This window comes from Paroedura picta, chromosome 10, assembly GCF_049243985.1.
Source record: "Paroedura picta isolate Pp20150507F chromosome 10, Ppicta_v3.0, whole genome shotgun sequence".
NCBI classification, from domain to species: Eukaryota; Metazoa; Chordata; class Lepidosauria; order Squamata; family Gekkonidae; genus Paroedura; species Paroedura picta.
Window position 1 is genome coordinate 32,480,405 of NC_135378.1, and position 20,999 is coordinate 32,501,403.

The window sequence follows — 20,999 nt, forward strand, 5'->3', positions numbered from 1 at the left end:
TGGTTGGAGAGATTGCCCAGCCCTGGCGTTCTCTGAGCAGTATGTGTGTTGGCATGGCAACAGGGGGTGTGGCTGAACTGGGCGTCAGTTAAACGGATGGCCTGATATTCTTTGGCCTCTTTCCCCCCTTCAGGGCGCCCAAAGACGCATCGCTTGGTGGAAGGAGCCTTTTTCCTGGCCCAACCACCTCGCGATGTCAGGGAAGCCCAGCAATTTTATTTCATTTTACTTTTTGAGGGAAAACGGATGCTAGACATGCTGCAGGGCATTGTTTGTTTATTTGTTTTTTAAACTAACAAACAACTAATCCTCTCACAGGCCATTTTGGTAGGAGCGTTCGCCCTTCAGAAAAGGAAGGAGAGGGAGAGAGGAACAAGTGACCATGGCGCCGAAAAAGGATGCCAGTGGGGGGAAGCCCCAACTGCCCATGAACTGTGCTGTACTGGTGGCAGCTGCTTGTTCCAGGGCCTTGGGAGCAAGTGATGGGACAGGCACATTTCATGATGCAGCGGCAGCAGGTTCCTCTGCAATTCATGGGATGCTGGGGGAATTAAGATGCGTGGCAGTTGGATCATCCACCTTGATAGAGGAAGGGGGGGGTCTAGGTGGGAGAGGTGAGGCTTCTGCCCCCCATCCCCTTCTAACAATTATGCAGGGGGTGTTTTTTACTCTGCAACATGAGGGCCCATCATTTGGGGGTATGGTAGATCCTGGCTGCAGTTGTACAATTGGGGCAGGACTGGGGCAGGTTGTTGCGGGCCCATCTTGGTGGCAGGGATCATCTGGACCACCAGCCATGGGGAAGGGAACATCCATGGTTTTCCTCTGAGAGGATTTGCACAACCAAGCCCGTCAGAGGTGGTTTAGGTTCACGTGTGTCTAACCACTGTGGAATTGGCAGTTTCTCATCTTGCTCACCTGTGGCTCCATGGGATCCAGGATACCAACAACCCCCTTTGTGGCCAGGGGGCCATCAGGATTTGTCTGCTGGGCCTGTGGGCCAACACTTGGCTGACTATCAAGCTTGAGGTTATGCTGTAGGACTGAGACATGGATGGGGAGCAGGACTTCTGCTACTGCACATCTGCAAGATCACCCTGGTCATACGGCCAGGAAGCAATGCCTGGGTGAAGTTGGCAGCAACCTGGCCCTACGATGACTGGGTGGTATGGACAGGGTTGGCCAGCTCCACATCAAGGTATGCAGACCATACACATGGGCATTGACCCTATAGCAATTGCTATAGCAGCACATTAGGGACAGGCCAGTGTAGGTGCGGTTAGTATTCCTAGCTCCTCCAGGAATGTTCAACAGGGAGGAACAGAGCAACAAGAGACAACTGGGCATAAGAGTATAATGTATGGAGGAAAGTACTCCAGGGCCTGGCAGGCTGCCGGTACCTCGGGTGAGTCCTCTTCTCTGAAGGCTAACAGGATGGGACCTATTGGCGTCAGGATTCTTTGGTTCTGTGTATTTGATCTGGATGATAAATCAGCTGCATTCTTTGCATATTTATTATAAAGATAAGGCGGGGGTGGGTTAGTCTACGAAATCCCCTTTGGGTTATGCATCTGGGGAAAACCCACCTGGTACTCACCTTACTAGGAAATCAAGAGGGCCCATGATGGGTATTATGTTGACATATTTAACAGGTTGTGACCAGACGGAGATGTCCCAAAAATAGGGTTCAAAGGGGGTTTTAAAAACAAAAACAAAAACAACTTTACAGTGGGATATAACAATCACTCCTTCACTAACTGGTTAAGGGGGTAAACAGATTTTCTACGCTTTGTTGCTGATGCTCTCCCAGAAGGGAGTTGGCACTTGGAGAATCATTTAACAAATGTTTTGGAGGCCAAAGCACTTTTTGGGGATGCAGAGGCCATGGTGCATAATAATTAGGCTCGCAAGTGATCTTCAAACAACATCCAGACAAGGTGGGACTTAAAGGACCATGACACCTAGAACATGAAAGTGGGCCCATATGTCAGGAGGACAGAACAAGACAGATGTAAGCCCATGTATAGGAATGATGGGTGGGGCACCTGTTGGGAATTCAATATGAGCATGTGCCAATACTTTGAGCACTGCTGCGAGGCTTAAGGTGGAGCCCACTTGAAGAAGAGACGTGACAAGCCAGTGGTTACAAAAATGCCTTTTTGTGGGGATCAGCCCTCTTCCAAAAAAAAGGGGGGAAGGTTGGGATCCAACAGTGGAGCTACAACCAACTACAGTTTTTGCAAGGGCACATAGCTGGCAGAGACCTCATTGGGTCATCTAGTCCAACCCCATGCTGTACGGCATGGGCACTGTTCGCATAAGCAGAATTGGCAGGGACCTCCAGGGTCATTTAGTCTAACCCCCTGCATCTGTAGCAGTCTTGGTTTGTATGAGCAGTCAGTCAGTCAGTCAGTAACCTTTTATTTGCATAAAGGTTTGTATGAGCAAAGAGCTGCAGGTACCTTTCAAGGTCATCTAGTCCAACCCCATGCTTCTGACAGCAGTCTTGGTTTGTATGAGCGAGGAGTTGGCAAGTACCTCTCAGGGTTGTCTAGTCCAGCCCCCTGCTTCAGGCAACGGTCTTGGTTTGCAGGAGCACAGAGTTGGCGGGGAACTCTGGGGGTCATCCAGTCCAACCCCTTGCCTCATGCTGAGGCAGGCTGCTGTGCACCAGCTCGGAAGGTCTCCAGGGAAATCTGAGGGGGGCTTGCAGCCATGGGGAACAATGGCATCTTCAACAGGAGATGGTGAGCACTGTCCACTGGCCTGGCTGCTGGTCCCTGGCTCAGGTAGGTAGGAAGGCACCCACCCCATGGGTGGGGAATGGAGCACCCAGTGGCCCTCAGCTGGCCACTGGTGTCTGGTGGCCACTGGCCAGGGCTACACCGTTGTCTTCGCCAGGCAATACATGCCCTTGGGGCATCGTTGGATGCCACTGGTGGGCCTCAGCCAGTGGCATTGTGATGCATGATGGGCCCTACAAGGGCCAGTTTACAGGGGGCACCAACCCAAAGGCTACTCCAGGGGAGAATATCATTGCAAAAGGGGAGGTGGCTCCCTAGTGGCCGGGTCAACCTGCAGCAGTGGCCGGACATCACCTGTTGGCTTCAGGCAGGCCACGCCTTCTGCAAATGGTGTCAGAGTCATCACCTGGTCTTGTTTTGCAGGGCGGCCAATCCCAGGTTATTTGAAGTTAATGGGCCAGCCTGGCTTGGAGGGGTGTGTGTCTCATTACAGGTCCAGTATGGAACTGCTGTTGGTGTGGATGGGCGAGCAATGCCAAGAGCTTCCCAGGGCTTGAGCTGGAATGTGCTTGGCACAGGAAGTGGCTGCTTAGGACCACACAAGGTATGCAAGGTGCTGCACCCTAGAAGCCGGTGGAGATCTTTGGCCAAGGAAATGAAGTTAAGGCACCCACATAGTAAGGCACAATGCTCTAAGGGAGCATCCATCTGGTTATATAGTCTCAGTTATGATAGACTGCAGGTGTGTCGACAACTGGTAGATCACTCTGATGCAGGTACCTCTTCATCCCATTCAGGAATTCCCTAGCTTCATATTTATGCCAGCGTGATTTGGCTCCCCATCACGTGATGCCAATGCTGTTTCCAGCTGGAGGGAGCAGGGGCAGACTACATATTAAGTTCTGCAGATCAATCCCTCATACCTCTTCACTTCTATGCATCCGATCTGTTTGGATGGCCTCATTGATCATCTGAGCTTTGCGTTGCAGCCCAGGTCTGCAGATATATGAGATACTGTCTGACCAGGCCAGCCTTGTGGGAGGAGGTGGCTGCAAACCTGTCACCTGTCCTCACCCACTCCCCACATAGCGTGGGGGCCTGGGGTTGCTCGGATTCCAGTTCTAGGAGTGATGGGGCCTCTTTTGACTAGAGAGACCAATTTTGTTCTTCAGGGAGGTTGCTGGGGCTGGGACAAACAAGTGGTTTAGGGGGAAGTGTCACATGGCCAGCATGAGTTCAGGGAGCTGTCTTGGGACTGCATAGACTCCAACCTGGGAAAGTGGCATGGGCCCCATCTGCCTGTGAATTGGAGACTAAGCATATTGCAGGTTCAGGAGGATGTTTCATGGCTGGGCTACTAGCAGATCCAGTCAGGTCTCAATATGCTGGCATATGGGGTTACCCCGGTATGACATCCGTGGATCAGAAGGTGTATGTACATTAGTGGTGTTTCACAATGTCACCACGGACTGCAACCTGTAGGACTTAGGGAACCAAAGGTGGGCTGGGCTTCAGTGCTCAAGGGGAACATGTCCAGGGCTTTGGCAAGGTATGCAGTAGATACAGAGCAGGGCATTGGCCAAGGGAGGTCTGCCCAGGTTGGGTGGCACAGTACTAAGGGCTTTGCCAGGGCATGCAGTACAATGTTTTCCCACAGATCACAACCTGTAGGGCCTAGAGCCCAATAGGGTTCTGGTACTTGGTGCTCAGGGGCAACATCTCTAGGGCTCCTGCAGGGTATGCAGTATGCAGAGCGGGGTATTGGCTGAGAGCGGCTGGCCCAGGGCGAGCATGGGACCGTGGCCAGTGTCAATCAGTGTGCGAGGGTGCTCATGTAACTCTTTTCCTTTTGGTTTCCTTCAGAGCGGCAGTCAATGGGGGTGCCTGATGCTGGTTACAGAGAATGGCACCATGCGGCAGATGGAATGGCATGCTATAAGAGCTGGAAGTGATCCACTTGGGGGTCTGAAGGCATCACCTGGCTCGGACATTGTTTGGATGCAGCTGCCTTCCTGGACATTGCTGCGATGGCAGACTTCCTGTTCAAGCGTGACAGTGGGAGTCTGTATTCCTCAAAGCATTGGCTGACCATCATGGGACGTTGGCTTAGCTATAGTTGTGAACATTGAGCTGAGCACCAGGAAACATTGTTGCAGTAATTGCCATATGGCACTTTGCCAGCATTGGCAGGGGCAATGGTGTTGGGCCCTGGTAACCTCAAGGGACAGTTATGGTCTGGGCTGAGTGGCTAGGATGCCATGATGCTAAAAGCTATGTCTCACAAGAAGCCCCACTGGGCACAGTGGACAATCACCAAGGAATGGTCCCTGGTGGTGAGTGACCCTTTCACCTGTCGCCCAGAGTTCTGTGATCTCAGGTGGAGCTAAAGCCTGGGTATCTAGCTGTATTGGGATGTGTATTACTCATTGGGGGCCCCATGGTATGGCATTTGCAGTTCTGGGCCCTTTATAAGAGTGATGGGGTGCACTTGTTGGAGTGGGGCATGGACATCTGGCTCCATGGGATCCAACATGTTATTTTGAATTGGCTGCAAAATTGAGCGGTGGCGGGAGCTCGAAGAGGTATATACCTATTCGGGCTCAGTGGCGGAAGTGGAGCATGGGAAGGATCAATTTTGGGGAGGCCAAGCTTGTGCGCTGTCCTCCCCTAGATTTGGGGGGCCCTTTAAAGGGCTGTGTGGATGCAGAGCCTGATTGAAGGCTAGCATTTCCGGGGGGCAGGAGAATCCAACAGAGGCTGGTGCCCAGAGGGGTCACTCCATGGTGCCCCCCCCCCTGTTTCAGCCTGCCATTATGGCCGGGTTTTGGGGCTGGATAGCCAAGGCAACCCGTTGAGGGGCAGGCTGTGGTGGGCTTCCTTGTGGTAGGGTAACCACAAGATGGCATGATTCTCTTCCCATGCTTGCCACGCTCAATGTTGAATAAAGGCTGTGGCCAAATATTTTATGCCAAAATTATGGTTGTCAGTGTCCTCATTAGGCGGTCAATATCCCCCTGTGAGGCAAAAAGCCCCCAAGACTTATCTAAGGGGGCCATTGCTGCTGCGGGGGAGGAACGCCGACAGGGACCTGGCTGGTTGGAGAGATTGCCCAGCCCTGGCATTCTCTGAGCAGTATGTGTGTTGGCATGGCAACAGGGGGTGTGGCCGAACTGGGCGTCAGTTAAACGGATGGCCTGATATTCTTTGGCCTCTTTCCCCCCTTCAGGGAATAAAATCAAACTAAAGATGTTAAAGATGTTTTTATACAGACAAAAACACAGAGCAGAAGATGCATGAAGACAGGACCAATGTACTTGTTAGTGACTTGTGTAATAGTCAGACTTGACCTGCAGATTCTTCTCAGTTCTCACATACATGAAGAAAGGAAAGAAGGGTGTTTGGGGATGGTCTCCATTACCTCATTGCATTGGGGGATTTCATTAAGAAATTCAGTTAATCTAAATTAGATCAGTCTGAACAGAGTAACTTATAATGGGAAATGTTAAAGTGGGCATGTGTGCCTCTAATTTAGCCCTCCAGGCATCCCAGCAAATCCCTGTCTAGATGGGAACTAGGCAGATACTAGGTGTTATCAGCCAATGAGAGGCCGTGGAACCTCAGGGGGGAAGTTAAGTCCTTAATTTTCTGAGACTAGGCTTAGAAAAGATAAGAGAGAAACAGGGAAAACTACCAGGAGAATAGTTAGGTGGCTAGGGTTCACCTGGGGAAGAAAAAGAACTCAAGGTATCTATAGGAACAAAAGGCTCTAGGGCTGATAAAGAGATAGGAATGGAGCAGGTATCCTGTGTTACCTTAGGGCAGGGGTAGTCAAACTGCAGCCCTCCAGATGTCCATGGAGTACAATTCCATGAATTGCTGGCAGGGGCTCATGGGAATTGTAGTCCATGGACAGTAGGTTAGGGTCTGTGAAGGAACTGAAATATCCAAGAGACAAGTTCACAATTGTAATAGGCTAAGATTCTTGGATCTAATGAGTTTCAAATAAAATACTTTCTCTGTCTCTGATAGAAATATCACTAGCTATCTTTTTTTAGTACCAGATACTGCTTGTCTGTTAAAGAACATAAGAAAAGCCCAGCTGTACTAGATCAGTGGTCCATCTAGTCTAGCATCTAGTTTTACAAGATGGTCAACCAGCTGACGTGAAGGCTAACAAACAGGGCATAGAGCAGGGTTGGCCAAACTGTGGCTATCCAGATGTCCATGGGCTACAATTCCCATGAGGCCCTTATTGTTTCCTCTTTACTCTGAAATTCAGAGGTTTACTGCCACTGATTATTGTGTTCCCCTTTCCTCACCACGGCTAGTAGCTGTTGATAGATCTATCTTCCATGCCTAACCTCCCATCCCCAAAGTTCACTGGCAGTGAATTCTCCTGAATTCTCTTAATGTGGGACTGGGAGAAAAAGTTCTCCCTATCCACTTCCTTCATCTCATGCAGAGTTTCATAATCTTCTGCCATGCCCCGCTGGTTTGTCCCTCTTTTGCCACTTTATTCAGGTCAATGTGTCCTGAAACACTGATGCTTTCTCAAAGGTTCAAAACAGCCTTCGTCTGAAATCTTCAAGGAACGCTTAGAGACCAAATTGCATTATTCAGAATCAAAGCCAGGCCAAACTACTTCAATTGCTCATGGGGGGGGGGGGGGACAAGGAAATGTTCTCAAGACACATTATGCCGCTCTCTCATCAACAGTGCTCAGCTGCATTGTCCGCTTGTTGTTCATCTTAGTTTACTCTCACTGCACTACTTACTGATTGACTGCTCTATTAGTTACTCTAAAAATTTGCCAGGTGTTAAATTAAACTTACTTGAATGTAATCCCCGGAACCTTGCTTTATTTTTTCCATCTTCTTAAAAATAGGCATGGAGTTTGACCTGCTGCGTTCCTTGGAGACCTTACCTGTCATCCCTGAGTTCTCAAAAATAATTGCTAATGGTGCCAATCCCTTTCCTGCAAGCAGCTTTAACATTGTAAGGTGAATTTCACTACAGGGCCTGCAGTTATAAAATACACTCACATTAAGTTTTCTTTAACCCTTTCCTTCCAGATCCCATCTGCTTGATTTTTCCAGTCTTTGCTACATACAATTGCATTTACAAATAACAATTCTATACCTTCCTTGAGAAAAGGTCAGTAGAGAAAATACCTGAGCATTTTTTATTCAAAAAAATATTATATCAATTAAATACTATTCTGCAATGAGAGAGCCACATGAAATAGTGTTAAAATACTGTGGCTACATAGTAAGATTTCTCAGATCCAAGCTGGTTCTTGGTTCACACCAGTCATGTTGCCTGCTTAATGCTTATACCTGCCTCTTTCCTTAAACTTGCCTTTCACCTCCCTAAGATATTGATTTGTTCTTCTGAAGCCCAGTTCAACAGAAATGTCCCAAGCCCATTCTTCTTCTCTCTCTCAGGAATGCCAGTTTAGGACCTGGGGATCTCCTGGAATTAGAGTTCACCTGGATAAAATGGCTGCTTTGGTGGGTAGGCTCTTTCCTGTTGTTCCCCACTAAAGTCCTGGTCCTCCCCAGGCTGTATCCCTAAATCTCCTGGAGTTTCCCAACCTGAAGCCAGAAACCCTACGCCCCCCCCCCCCCCCATGCCCTGCTAGGGGCCAGGGAGGATATTGCAGTCCTATCTCCCCTGGGAGCTTTCTATACATGGGGAGGAAACATTGATCATTGGCTATAAGGAGCACATTTCAAGGCCAGTACTAGGAACTCTCAATCTTTCAGTACTACATATTTTATGGACTCTTGTACCTTACCATCTCAGAGCAGCTTTCATATCAGACCCAGAAGGCTTCCCTTCTTAAGACCAAAACAGAAAAGAATTGGGAGGTGCACAGATACCTTCCTGGTGACTTTTTCTCCTGAAAAGATTCAAATGAGTAGCCATGTTGGTCTGAAGTAGCACAATAAAATCAGAGTCCAGTAGCACCTTTAAGACCAACAAAGATTTAATCAAGGCGTGATATGGAGAGGTGATAGCCTTTGATCTCTCTACCAGCAACACTTTGGTTTCTCTCTGTAAAGTACACTGAATTCTAGGGGATTCATTGGCTGTTTTGACAAAGGATTATCATTGCCGTGCAGGGGAATACTTTTTCGCCAAAGAAACCAACAAACACGTAATGGCATTAAACAGGCCACAACTTTTATTGAATGATAGAGCGTTGACCAGCATGGGGGAGAACGGAACCAGCCCTCTTGTGGTCCCCTGGCCACAAGGCAGCCACACACTACTTCATCAGGTATGCACGAGGCCCTCCAGCACCCCACTGGGCTCCCTATGCCCCCAATGCCCTGATGGATATAACGGGGAGGTGACCACCTTTTGGGAACCCGTTGAGGCGTGAACCTCTGCCGGGTTCCGGGCCACCCGGAAATGCGGATCTGCCATCCCAGCTCATCCTCCATAAGTGATGGCCTCCCAGCACCGCTTACCCACAGCCTCTTACGGAGGCCCCCCACAAAAGCATGCCAGCACGCAGGCTGGGATTGCTTGCCAATGGTTCCTCCCCCCTGCCCAAAACCCGCCAGTTGTGACATTTTAGATTCAACAGTATTCAAAACCATATGCATATATATGTAAATTTTAAACATTCTTTATTGTTATTCTTAACCTTAACATGCTGGCTCAATGCCAGAAAAACTGACCTTCCCCTTAACCCAACTAAATTAGGGAGGGAGGGTGGGCAACCGCGGCGGCAGAGAAGCGGGAAAGAGGCAGAAGCCTCTCAGCCACTTCCAAATAAGGCATGGGCAGAGGAGGCTGGGAAGAGCCGAAACGGCCCCCACCTTCCCCAGCTGTCCTCCGCCGCGCTGCCGGACGCCGCCCTAGGGCTTGTTGGGACTTGCAGTCCCTGCCCTGCTTTTTCTTCGGCGAGGGCTTCCCCGCGACAGCAAACGCGCCCGGGGTAAGTCCCATTCGCCATTTGCTGTATCTGGTTGTGACACAGATGTAACAGAACTGATTTTTGCTATATATTCCCTGTCATGTAAGAAGATCATAATCTCCTGAAAAGTAGTAAGTGGGGGCACTGAATCTAAGTGGCCATTATGAGAAGGAGATAGTTGCTTAATCCATTCCCTGTGGGCCTTTTTTTTTTTTTTTTGGTGCTCCATGTAGCTGCTTTCCTCCCATGTGGGTAATAATATGGGTCTATATTTTGCCTCTACAGCAGGATAGTCAGCTAGTGAGTGACTCATCGAGACCTTAGGGAAAAGAACTAAGCATCTCTTCCCTCTGATCCACTCAGGTATGACCCTGCCCATTTGTCAAAGCTCTTCCAAGTTGTGTGTGTGTGTGTGTGAGGAATTGGTAAGAATCAATCCATTATTATATATCAATACTGGTACTTTTTTTAACAAAGAAAAAACTCCCGAACTCTGGTGCTTCCATTCCATTCCCTGGGCCAAAATACATACATATATGTAGCTGCATTATACCCATTAAAAATTTAGACCAGGGTTTCCCAGCCAAGGTACTGCCACGCTACAGTACTATGAAGGCTCCTCAATGATACTGTGATGTGGTGTTTTTTTTCCCCTCCCCAAAATGGCTGCTCTCCTACCCTGTGCCTGCTATTTCTGACTATAAGTGAGGAGGAAAGAAACAAGTTTTCAAATGTTTTAAAAATGTCTCCTCTTATTTAAGTAGGTTTACCCACCCCCTCCCAAAGTGGCCAGTAATGGGCCTGGAGGTGGTGGGAAGGGGAGGGTCCATGGCCATTTAACCCTTTGGTGGTCTAGACTCTTCTGACTTCTGGAGGGCATGGTAGGGAGGCATGGCCCAGTTATTTATTTATTTATTTATTTATTTGATTTGTATGACCGCCGCTCTCGGAAACCGGCTCGCGGCGGTTCACAATATTTTAATACAAATACAATATATTAACCATTAAAAATTCCCCATTAAAACCCCATTAAAACCCCATTAAAACAATGAGTAAGTCACAATGATGGCGATTAAAAAAAAAACTATTCCCATACAGGCCCGCTGGATGAGCAGAAAGGAACGGAGGATAATTGGGCATAGGATGGAACACTCTGGGGAACCAGGTCAGTCTAGTACTGGCCTCCCCCCTCAGTAACATCACTTCCTGGTACTTTGAAGCCTGAAAAATATTTCAGCAGTACCTCCGTGATAAAAAGTTGCAAAAGCTGATTTAGATTAAACATGGATTGGAAAAGAGAAATTCTGGCTTAAACTTCAACAACTCCATTCTATCAAAGGTGGAGCTTGCCTCTGTGGGAGAAAAGGGTTTTTTTGTTGTTGTTGTAAGGAGCCTCTTCCACCTACAGAAAACTCCACCATCAATAGAACAGACACAGGATACAAGCCTCTAAGTTTAATGATGAATGTTGGTAAAGAAATTCCATGACATTTTAGTGGCATTCCCTATTTGTCTGCCCCTGCCTATTTTGGAAGATATGCCAATGATATAAAACACAAATACAAAAGCTTGAGTTTTGTCCTCCAGAGAGACATATGTCTGGGAGTGGGTACAATAAATATCATCCTTGCCCAGTGATGTATCACTCTGCTATCACCTTAACATCCTATGGAGTTAGTTGCCAATGAATACTCAGCTAAAAGTTGAAGTCAGAAGGACAGGGGAATGACACTGCCTTTTCTTGATATAAGGCAAGTTAATAAAATGGCATTCAATTTACTTGCCCTTTCAAGCGACCTTCTCAGTCAGGTTGCATGTAGGATACAGTTTCCCCCCCAAAATTAATGAGGTATTTGAATGTCAATAGTGGAAGAGAGGAAGTACAAAAAAATAAAATTTTAATGTCCTGTCAGAGCCTTTTGTTATAGGGCCAGATGCTGTAGCTAACTTAACTGAGCTTTGCACCCAGTAGCAGCTTTGTGAATACTATGACAGGGAGGAATGTGCAGTTAATATATTGGAAGTGAGCAATTTAATGGTGTGTCCTTTGAATAGATGGACAAAGCCCTAAAACAAGTCTGATATGACCTGAAGAACATTTGGTTGCCTGTTTGTGAAATCCCAGTGATTGGAAAAGTAAAGTATTTATTCTCACTAAAGCATTTTCTAGTAGTGATTTACTGTCTGCCATGATTGTTACACAGCAATGGACTCTGACATTAGAACAGATGCAAAAGTGATTGTTTGTCCCAGTTGCACTGTAACAAAAACAGAGTTGATTGAGTGTTTTTCTTTATGATTAGGTATTCCTGCAGCTCATAAGGTTATGATTTGACAGCACACAAAGCAGCAATTTGCCAATCACAGAATGAATAGAACTCTTAGGGGGACTATGGATTACCATGACTTCTACAGAAGAAAGGTGAGATGTAAGTGAAAGGGGAGAACTGTTCCAAGCACATTCCTTTACAAAATAATTTGGTATATAATACAAGTATTTAGCACCTCTTTGATTCCTCCATGATTTTGTGGTATCAAAGTGAACATTTTGGAAAAGTTGTCCTTTAGCCTTATTTTAAAGTGTTTAACCCTCATGAATTATGAGAACAACACGGAAATGTTTCTATGCCTCATTCCTTTCAAGGAGGAGCTGTGGTTCAGTGGTAGAGCATTTCTTGGCATGCACAAGATCCCAGATTCAATCCCTGGCATCTCTAGTTTAAAAAGATCAGGGGGTAGGTAATGAGAAAGATTTCAAACTGAGGCATTGGAGAATCACTGCCCATTACATTAGACAATACTGACCTGGATGGATGGTCTGATTCAGTATAAGAGCGGGGGTTTTTTTTTTTTTTGTACCCCACTTTTCACTAACCGGAGAAGTCTCAAAGCGACTTATTATTGCCTTCCCTTCCTCTCCCCAAAACAGACATTGTGTGCTGTGGGCAGTGCTTGAGAGAGCCCTGAGAGAACTGTAGCTGGCTCAATGTCACTCAGCTGGCTGCATGTGGAGGAGTGGGTCATCAAACCTGGTTCTCCAGATTAGAGGCTGCCACTCTTAACCATTGCACCAAGCTGCCTCTCGGGTAGAAAAAGAAGAGTTGGTTTTTATATGCCACTTTCCTCTACCCGAAGAAGGCTCAAAGCGGCTTTCCTCTCCCCACAACAGAAACCCTGTGAGGTGGGTGAGGCTGAGAGAGCCCTGATATCACTGCTCGGTCAGAACAGTTTTATCAGTGCTGTGGGGAGCCCAAGGTCACCCAGCTGGCTGCATGTGGGGGAGTGCAGAATCAAATCTGGCATGCCAGATTAGAAATCCACACTCCTCACCACTACACCAAACTGGTAGCTTCCTGTTTGTTCATGTGTTCCTTGCTTCACTGAATTCTGTTATGAAATTAGCTTTTAAAAAGTCCACAGTACAAAGGCTAGAAAAACTTACATAAAACTAAATTTAGATTATTTAAAACTAAAAGCAAACTCTCAAAAGGACAGTATATGCACTATTAACACAATTCTCCTGAATGCACATTTATATGATATAATGGTGGACAGTCTGCAGGCATGACTAGAGCATATAGGAATATTTGGGGTATCTCGAGGCAAGTTGATTTTCTACAAACCCTTTATTGTCCAGAATTTTTCTCTGCAAAACATTGTACTTCCCCCCTGCTCCCAAACCAGAATTAATTAGAGGAACCCAATGTTTAATTCAGGTGTGACTCAGTTCAGATATCAATGAATCAATGTTGATTTGGACACTTTTTGGACAAACCTGGTCCTGAAATTAAACTGCCCATACTAGTCCTGACAGAATTGCTGAACCGTAATTCAGGCATGATTCGACCATGCAGAGATCAAGCAGTTTCTTACTGTGAGACAAGAAAAACAAATCCATTTTTCTCTCCATTGGAAACAATGGAGTTCGGCTGCTTCACCCTCTTTGGGTGCTTGCACAATTGTACCCCCTGGTCCAATCTTTTTGAAACTTGGGGGATCTTTTGAGGAGAGGCTCCTGGAACTACATTGCAAATTTGGTGCCTCTACCTCAAGCCCTGCCTCCTCAAAAAACAAAACAGACAGAAAGGAAATCTTCCATTGATTTTAATGGTGTCGAATCAGTTTGCCGAATCTGAGCCAAGGAAGGGTGCTTTGGGTGCTTTGGATTTGGGCTGAATCTGAAATGCTCCTTTTTTTCTGCACATGCCTATTCAGGAGTTAGAGAATGTGTAGTCTAATAGTAACAAGTGTGTTGGGATACCATCTAGTATATTACTGTGAGCAGTTTGCTATCCCAGCCACCCCACCCATGGTAGCAGTCTACACCTCAAAAATAAATACTCTGAATGTTACTGTACATGATGAGAGCATGATTCTTTTTATTGATGTAAACATTAGGAACTGTGCACTCATATTCACAAAAATGCTACACGTATGATCACATTCAGAAGACTTTTTTTGCAGTGTTTTACCTATGTAAAAGAGCCTCTTGTGGTGCAGGGTGGTAAGGCAGCCAACATGATGTCTGAAGCTCTGATCATGAGGCTGGGAGTTTGATCCCAGCAGCCAGCTCAAGGTTGACTCAGCCTTCCATCCTTCCGAGGTCGGTAAAATGAGTACCCAGCTTGCTGGGGGGTAAACTTGCTGGGGGGTAATGACTGGGGAAGGCACTGGCAAGGCCACCCTGTATTGAGTCTGCCAAGAAAACACTAGAGGGTGTCACCCCAGGGTCAGACATGACTCGGTGCTTGCACAGGGGATACCTTTACCTTTACCTATGTAAATGCAATCTGAACATATTTATATATAATTAAACTGAAAAAGCACAAAAGCTGAAGTAAACCACATCCAGTCAGCATTGAAAATTCCATGATTTAATCCAGATAATTCTAAACTTCAAATTTCAAGGAGAAATTCAGATGAGAATTTCAGAATACTCCTTGGTTTTCCCTGCCATGCCCTTCTTTCTGATCAACTTAATTTGAAGACTGACTGCACAAGTCACAGTGTTATTCACACACACATGTTAAATGGCATTCTAAACATCACTCTGCAGGTACCTATTTATTGAATACCATGGTTTACTATGAGACAAACCCTTTAATTTCACTGGTCCAAAGCTATAATGAAAACCGGATATGCACAGCATTAGAATTCTTCCCCCTATCTCATTTTAAGCACAAACCCACAGAATGATAAATGCCTCAACCCCAAGCACATTGTTATGCTCTGTGCCCATTCTGCTCAGTCACTGAAACTAATCTCTGCGTTATTGTGACTCTTATAACAGACCTATAGACCAAAGTAGGCTTTCATTACAAGGAATGAAGGCTTCTTAACATACTTGCCAATGCTTTTCACTGCTAACACACATGCAAACATCACGCATCCCTCGCTAGATGAAACAACCATTTTCTTCTGTCCCTCCAGCACCACTCCAGGGAATGGCACAAAGCTGAGCTGCACCTGTCATGTTTACAATGCTAACATCTGGACGGTGAGGACAAGACGGCAACAACCAGCAGAGCGGTGCTGCTGCTAAAATTTAAAAAAACCCTACGAAGGCTGAGCATTCACTTTGCATCACTTAAATAACAGGCAGCTTGCGCCTCAAAGCAGCAAACCTCCCGTTACTGACATGGATGTTACTTGCTCAGTATAACGTGGGCTGAGAATGGCAATCAAGGAAGAATACACTCTGCTTGAGTAAGTTACCAGCTTGCCCCTTGTTTAGAAGAAGCACAGGGTTTTGTACTCTACTTTTCACTACTCAAAGAAGATTTACAATTGCTTACCTTTCTACTTCCCACAACAGACACTATGTGAGGTAGATGGGAGTGGGAGAGCTGTGACAGAACTGCTCTGTGAGAACAGGTGTAACAGGACTGTGAGGTCACCCAGCTGGCTGGGTGAGGTCACCCAGCTGGCTGCATATGGAGGAGTGGAGAATAAAACCCAATTCTCCAGATTAGAGGCCACCACTCTTAACCAATACACCAAGCTGGCCTAGCTATCTACCAGTCACATATTTATTTCACTCTGGCTGCAGGAAGCTCAAGGCAGCATCATGGTTCTCTGCTCCTTCCATTTATCATCATAACTACCCTGGTAGGTAGGTCAGTCTGAGAATGCTGGATCCAACTTCATGACTGCACAGGAATCTTGAATTTCCCCATGTCTGGATGAACACTATAACCATTACACCTCACTGCTCCACAAGTTCTCATTAGCTAATAGTATGTAACTGGGAAGGAGGAGTGATTGGTTGAGCCCAAGGTGAAGAGCCCTGCTGGATTAGACCAGTAAACTACCTAGTTCAGCATCCTTTCTTACACGGTAAGCTTACCTATTGCCTTAGAGGGCAAACAAGCAGGGCCAAGAGATGAATGTCTCCCTCTAATGTTGCCTCCTAGCACTGGTTTAATTCATCTGAATCATAAAACCATAGAGTTGGAAGGGTCCATACAGGTCATCTAGTCCAACCCCCTGGTAACGCAGAATCAGGGTAAAGCATCCAGTGGTATCTGTCCAGCCACCGCTTAAAGATCGCCAATGATGTGGAGCTCATCAGTTCCTTAGGCAGCCTATCTGGAGGTTCCCTGGAATTACAACTCCAGGAGCCTGTGGCCTGAGTCAATATAAGGTTAATCATTGTTAACCATTACCTTGCTGAGCTTTCAACCAAAATGTGACAATAAAATGGAATGCAAAGATATTTAATCAAGAAGGGCTGAGGCCCATCTTGCAACCTGCCCAAACTGTGTAGACTAATTAGCTCATTCACAGGTGTTTGCAGTCATGACTAACCCAAGAACATGTGTTTCTTTAGGGCATTTGAAACATTTACAATCCTATGCTCAAATGCCATATAAAGCATGTCAGCCTGGGCCCTCATAGACATGCCTTCATATACAAAGTAGGTCTACAAGCTGCCGTGTCTACGGCCAGAACTTAAGATCACTTTCTAACATCAAACACTGCTTAGCACCAGAGGAAACCTAACTTTAAACAGTGCTGAAGCTAAAGGTTTAAATAATACATTGATGACAAGCAGCTAGAAGCATGTTCCTGAAAAGCAAGTGCAATATGGCTGGAACAGCTGGTGGCTTAATTTCTGCCCATTTGCATCTGCTAGCCTGACCTTTGACATGACCATGGAGGCCAAACAAAACAGATGGCCTGTCTTTGTATATTACATTGCCATGCATCGAGAGTTATGAATTAAAAATAATATTAAAGAAATCCTATTGTCCCTTGGAGATTATTTTTAATTAACTGTATTCTCTTAATTTTATTTTTAGATGGATTAACAGTCCTTAGTTACTTTTTGGATAAGAACATTGTTCCACATTGTTTCCATCTGAGAAAAGGCATTTTGTCCTCTGTGAGGGGAGACCGCCCTCTGCCAACCACCCACAGTCTTGTAAGGATTTTTTTTTTAATTCTGCCAACAATGAAGTTGTGTGTGTAAAGTGCTGCTAAATCACAGACAATTTACGGTGACTCCAGCAAGGCTCTTTCAAGGCAAGTGAGAAGCAGGGGTGGCATGCCACTGCCTTCCTTTGCAGGGTCTTTCTTGGTGATCTCACATCCAAGTACCTGCCCTGTTTAGCTTCTGAAATCCGATGAGATCAAGCTATACCATGCCACCTTTCCTCCCAGTGAGGGACAGTGTATAAATTGCATGAATAAATAAATATAGCTAATTGAGGCACTTTAAACAAGCTAATTACATTAACAGATTTACTGACTAAAAATGGTGTCCCGAAAGTTTGCCACTTACACAATTTTCAAAGATGGCATTTTTGTAAAGCTATAAAAATCAGCCTCTCCCCTGGAATGAGGAATACTATTGGCAGCTGCTTGGATACCTTTGTGTCAATGGAATCTTAAGAAATGTTTTAATTAGATGATGATGATGATGATGATGATGATGATTAGATTTATTACCCACCACTCTCAGCACACCAGCTTGTGGTAGGTTACATAATGGTCCAATACAACAAAATCCCCAAATAAAATCCCATTAAAACCCATATACTTAAAACTCTACAATACAGTACAGATGGCGGAAAAAGCTAATCCCTCCTGATCATGGGGGAGGCTGTCAGCTGGGCCAGCGAGTGTGTAAAGCACTGGACATGCTGATGATAGAACCAGCTTAATTGTTTTAATTAATATTCCAACTGTGTTAAAGTTTTTAATTCTCTGTGTAATTTTTATTGTGTTATTAACCATGCTGAGCCGGCTTGCTGAGAGGGGCGGCATATATATAAATCTTCTAAATAAATAAATGGCAGCAACTGATTTGGGGCAATAAGAAAAAGGAAAAACAGAGAAGAAATAAAGAGTACAATAGCTTGATATCAGAGGATGGTTTATGCTGGAAATCATTATGTACTAGAACATTTGACCCTGAATATTATTTTTTTTAAAAACACACAATATAGCATAAGCTTGGGATGATGTTATTTAAATATTGAAGTTTAAGCTTGAGGGTTTTTTTTCCTTAGCTTTCCAGAATTAGTTGACAGATTCTTGCAACTTCAAGCCATAGATCACTTGAGAGAATAACTGCAAACTGCAACAGTTTCATCAGTAGGAAATGGGCAAGATAACGACCTTGTTGATCACGCATTATAGCACAGAAATAGGAAAAACACACACACAAGAAAGCTCTCTAAATTAAGTGAAGCCTGATTCACACATGCACATTCATCTCATTGGCTGAAGTTTTCCTACTTAATGACTCATAGCTGAACATGTGCATGGTCCCCCTTAAAATCATGGTGCTTTAAGTTGACCTTGAGTTCTTATGTGTAGAGTCCATTTTATGACACCTTTTTACAGTGCAATCTCTTGTAGAGTTAGGTTTCATAAATGCAAGTTGTTACATGATCTTCTAGTCACTTCAGGGGACATGAAATGCCAAACCGTGGGCTCTCCTCCTCCTCCTCCTGTGCATTCCAGCTCCCTCTTTTGCAAGAAACCATTGATTATTATAGCTGCACCTGCTAGCTATGTAGGGGCTTTCCCTCCATATCTAAGTTGGAAACTCTGTGACTTGACCACAGGACTTCAGAGGTGGAACACATGAGAGGAGGAAAGACTGGGAGTGAGAAGAACAAAGCCCTTCACATGTATGAATGAATAAGCCCTGAGAAGCCATTTGTGTGATGGAGAAGGAGGAAAGATTGAACGTGCTCTGAGGGAAAACCCACAAGGAGGATTACTTCATCACATAACTTTATATTAAAAAAGAGAGCAGCCGTCTTAGAGGAATTCAGATAAATGTCATCAAACTATGCAGTTAATTAGCAACAGATATGGAATTAACATTGTTTGGCACAGAGCACAGGGGATTCAAAAGTCCTCCATGAAGTAGAAGGGGTGGCGAGAATAATAGGATGGAATCCTGAGATAGCACAGATGGAATTCAAAGGTAATACAGAAGATTATATGACTTCTGATGGAGCGGCAATGCTTTTTAAAGTCTTAGCACAGAGAGAAAAGTTCCGTCCCCTCTCATGCCTTGCTGTGCTAGTTTTTTAGCTAAAGATAATTGGCTGGAATTCAATAAAGGGCTTCCCCCTGTGGAGTGTGACTTTCTCCTCTCCCCCCTCCCACTGCAGCCTAAAGTAGAGCAGAATCCCCCACCCTGAATTGTGTGTGTGTGTGTTTGTGCGTGAACCGGAAACAAGAATTTAACACTCTGCAATCCTTTCATTCATAGAAATACTCCTCAGGATCCAAGTCAGGGGTAGTCAAACTGCGGCCCTCCAGATGTCCATGGACTACAATTCCCAGAAGACCCTGCCAGCATTCGCTGGCAGGGGCTTCTGGGAATTGTAGTCCATGGACATCTGGAGGGCCGCAGTTTGACTACCCCTGATCCAAGTCAATAATTTTATATATGGACACATTCAAATATGGGAACCGCTTCCTGCAAGTTGGAATGGAAACAATTCAGAATGTTGCTGCCTTATCCTGACATCATTCTGTTGTTTGTGTGACAAGGTCCTCTGAGCAATCCTTCTAAGGTAGGCTTGCCAACTGCTGGTTGGGAAAAACCTGGAGATTTTTTTTTTTTTGGGGGGGAGCCCGAAGATGCTGGGTTTGGGGGAGGGCAGGGGTTTCAAGGCTACAGAGTCCACCTTCCAAAGCAGCCAGTTTTAACTGATTGTTAATAATAGTAATAATGTTTTATTTCTATCCCGCCTTTCCATATGGCTCAGAGCAGGTGACACAGTAAAATGGCATACAAAGTTAAAAGTTAAAAGCATTTACATTTATTACTAATCTCTCCCCAACAGGGGGTTCTTTGCAAGGAGCTGATCTTCCAGCTCTCCTCCTCCTCCCAGCAGTGAGGCCAGCCTTTCTTGGTGGATGCTATTTTAGGCCTCGACCATAAGCCTGGAGGAACAGCTACATCTTACAAGCCATGTAGGACTGATTTAGGTCCCACAGAGCCCTGACCTCTCCTGAGAGGGCATCCCACCAGGTTGGGGACCAGTTGTAATTCCAGAATATCTCCAGTCACTGCCTAGAGGATGGCAACTTTATTTTAAGGAGAAGCAGAGATACAGAAACTGGAAGTTAGACAACACTTAGAATTGGATTTCTGTTGGGAAACCTTTGAGTTATTTCCCCAATACTGCATAGGGTAGCAAATGGACAAATGTTTTTAAACCATCCAAACATCAAGAGCTTTACTTTGCTTTGACCACAGTTTAATGAAAGATAAGTCCTTCAGTGAATTTGAGATGTTGTTTTTTTTCAGTCTCAGATAAATAATCACAGGATCCCATGGAACAATGCCATCAAAAAGTGAAAGGGGATATTTTTAAAGAACAAGACATCTATACTATATGCCGGGAGGGGGGGGGAATACAAGATCTTCTTTTCCCATCCATGATCTATCAAAATCATGCCCAGGCACATATGATATATTTATATATCTCTGGTCATATGCAAATATATGTAGACAACATCTTTACATAAATGAGATATACTACATGCTTAAAACACTCTGATTTGATGAACATGGAAATGTTTTTCTCAGATGTTGTTCCTCTTTAAAAATTTTCCATAATCAATGTTTTACAAGAGTTCTATAAACAAAATTTGTTTGAGGGGAAACAATGACATATGGGAAGAATTTTTAAACCATTTTTTTTTAAACTGAACAATAATTTTTTAAAAAGGAATTATCCTTTTGATTGAATTACCATTGCAGAACTGCATTCTGGCAATCTTACTGCTTGCTTTGAGTCATGATATTCAAAGTATACAGAACTAGGAAATTGTGGGCGGTATTTTCCCTATTG

The 20,999-nt window shown here is 45.2% G+C and overlaps 1 protein-coding gene and 1 long non-coding RNA gene across 16 annotated transcripts in view; one reads left to right on the forward strand and one right to left on the reverse strand.

Annotated features, from left to right (window-relative positions):
• The window catches only part of SGCZ (sarcoglycan zeta), a 629,523-nt gene that overhangs the window by 81,036 nt on the left and 527,488 nt on the right, over nucleotides 1-20,999 (reverse strand). The window lies entirely within an intron of this gene.
• LOC143819914 (uncharacterized) lies at nucleotides 69-19,354 on the forward strand. Of its 8 annotated transcripts, none has more exons than XR_013225152.1 (7): nucleotides 69-6,060; nucleotides 7,817-7,898; nucleotides 8,189-8,254; nucleotides 9,958-10,035; nucleotides 11,976-12,094; nucleotides 15,103-15,378; nucleotides 16,974-19,354. It is a non-coding gene; the product is annotated as an uncharacterized LOC143819914 (long non-coding RNA). The 8 variants fall into 8 exon arrangements; XR_013225153.1 differs by having other exon boundaries at nucleotides 11,988-12,094; XR_013225156.1 differs by lacking the exons at nucleotides 7,817-7,898; nucleotides 8,189-8,254 and adding an exon at nucleotides 7,630-7,744.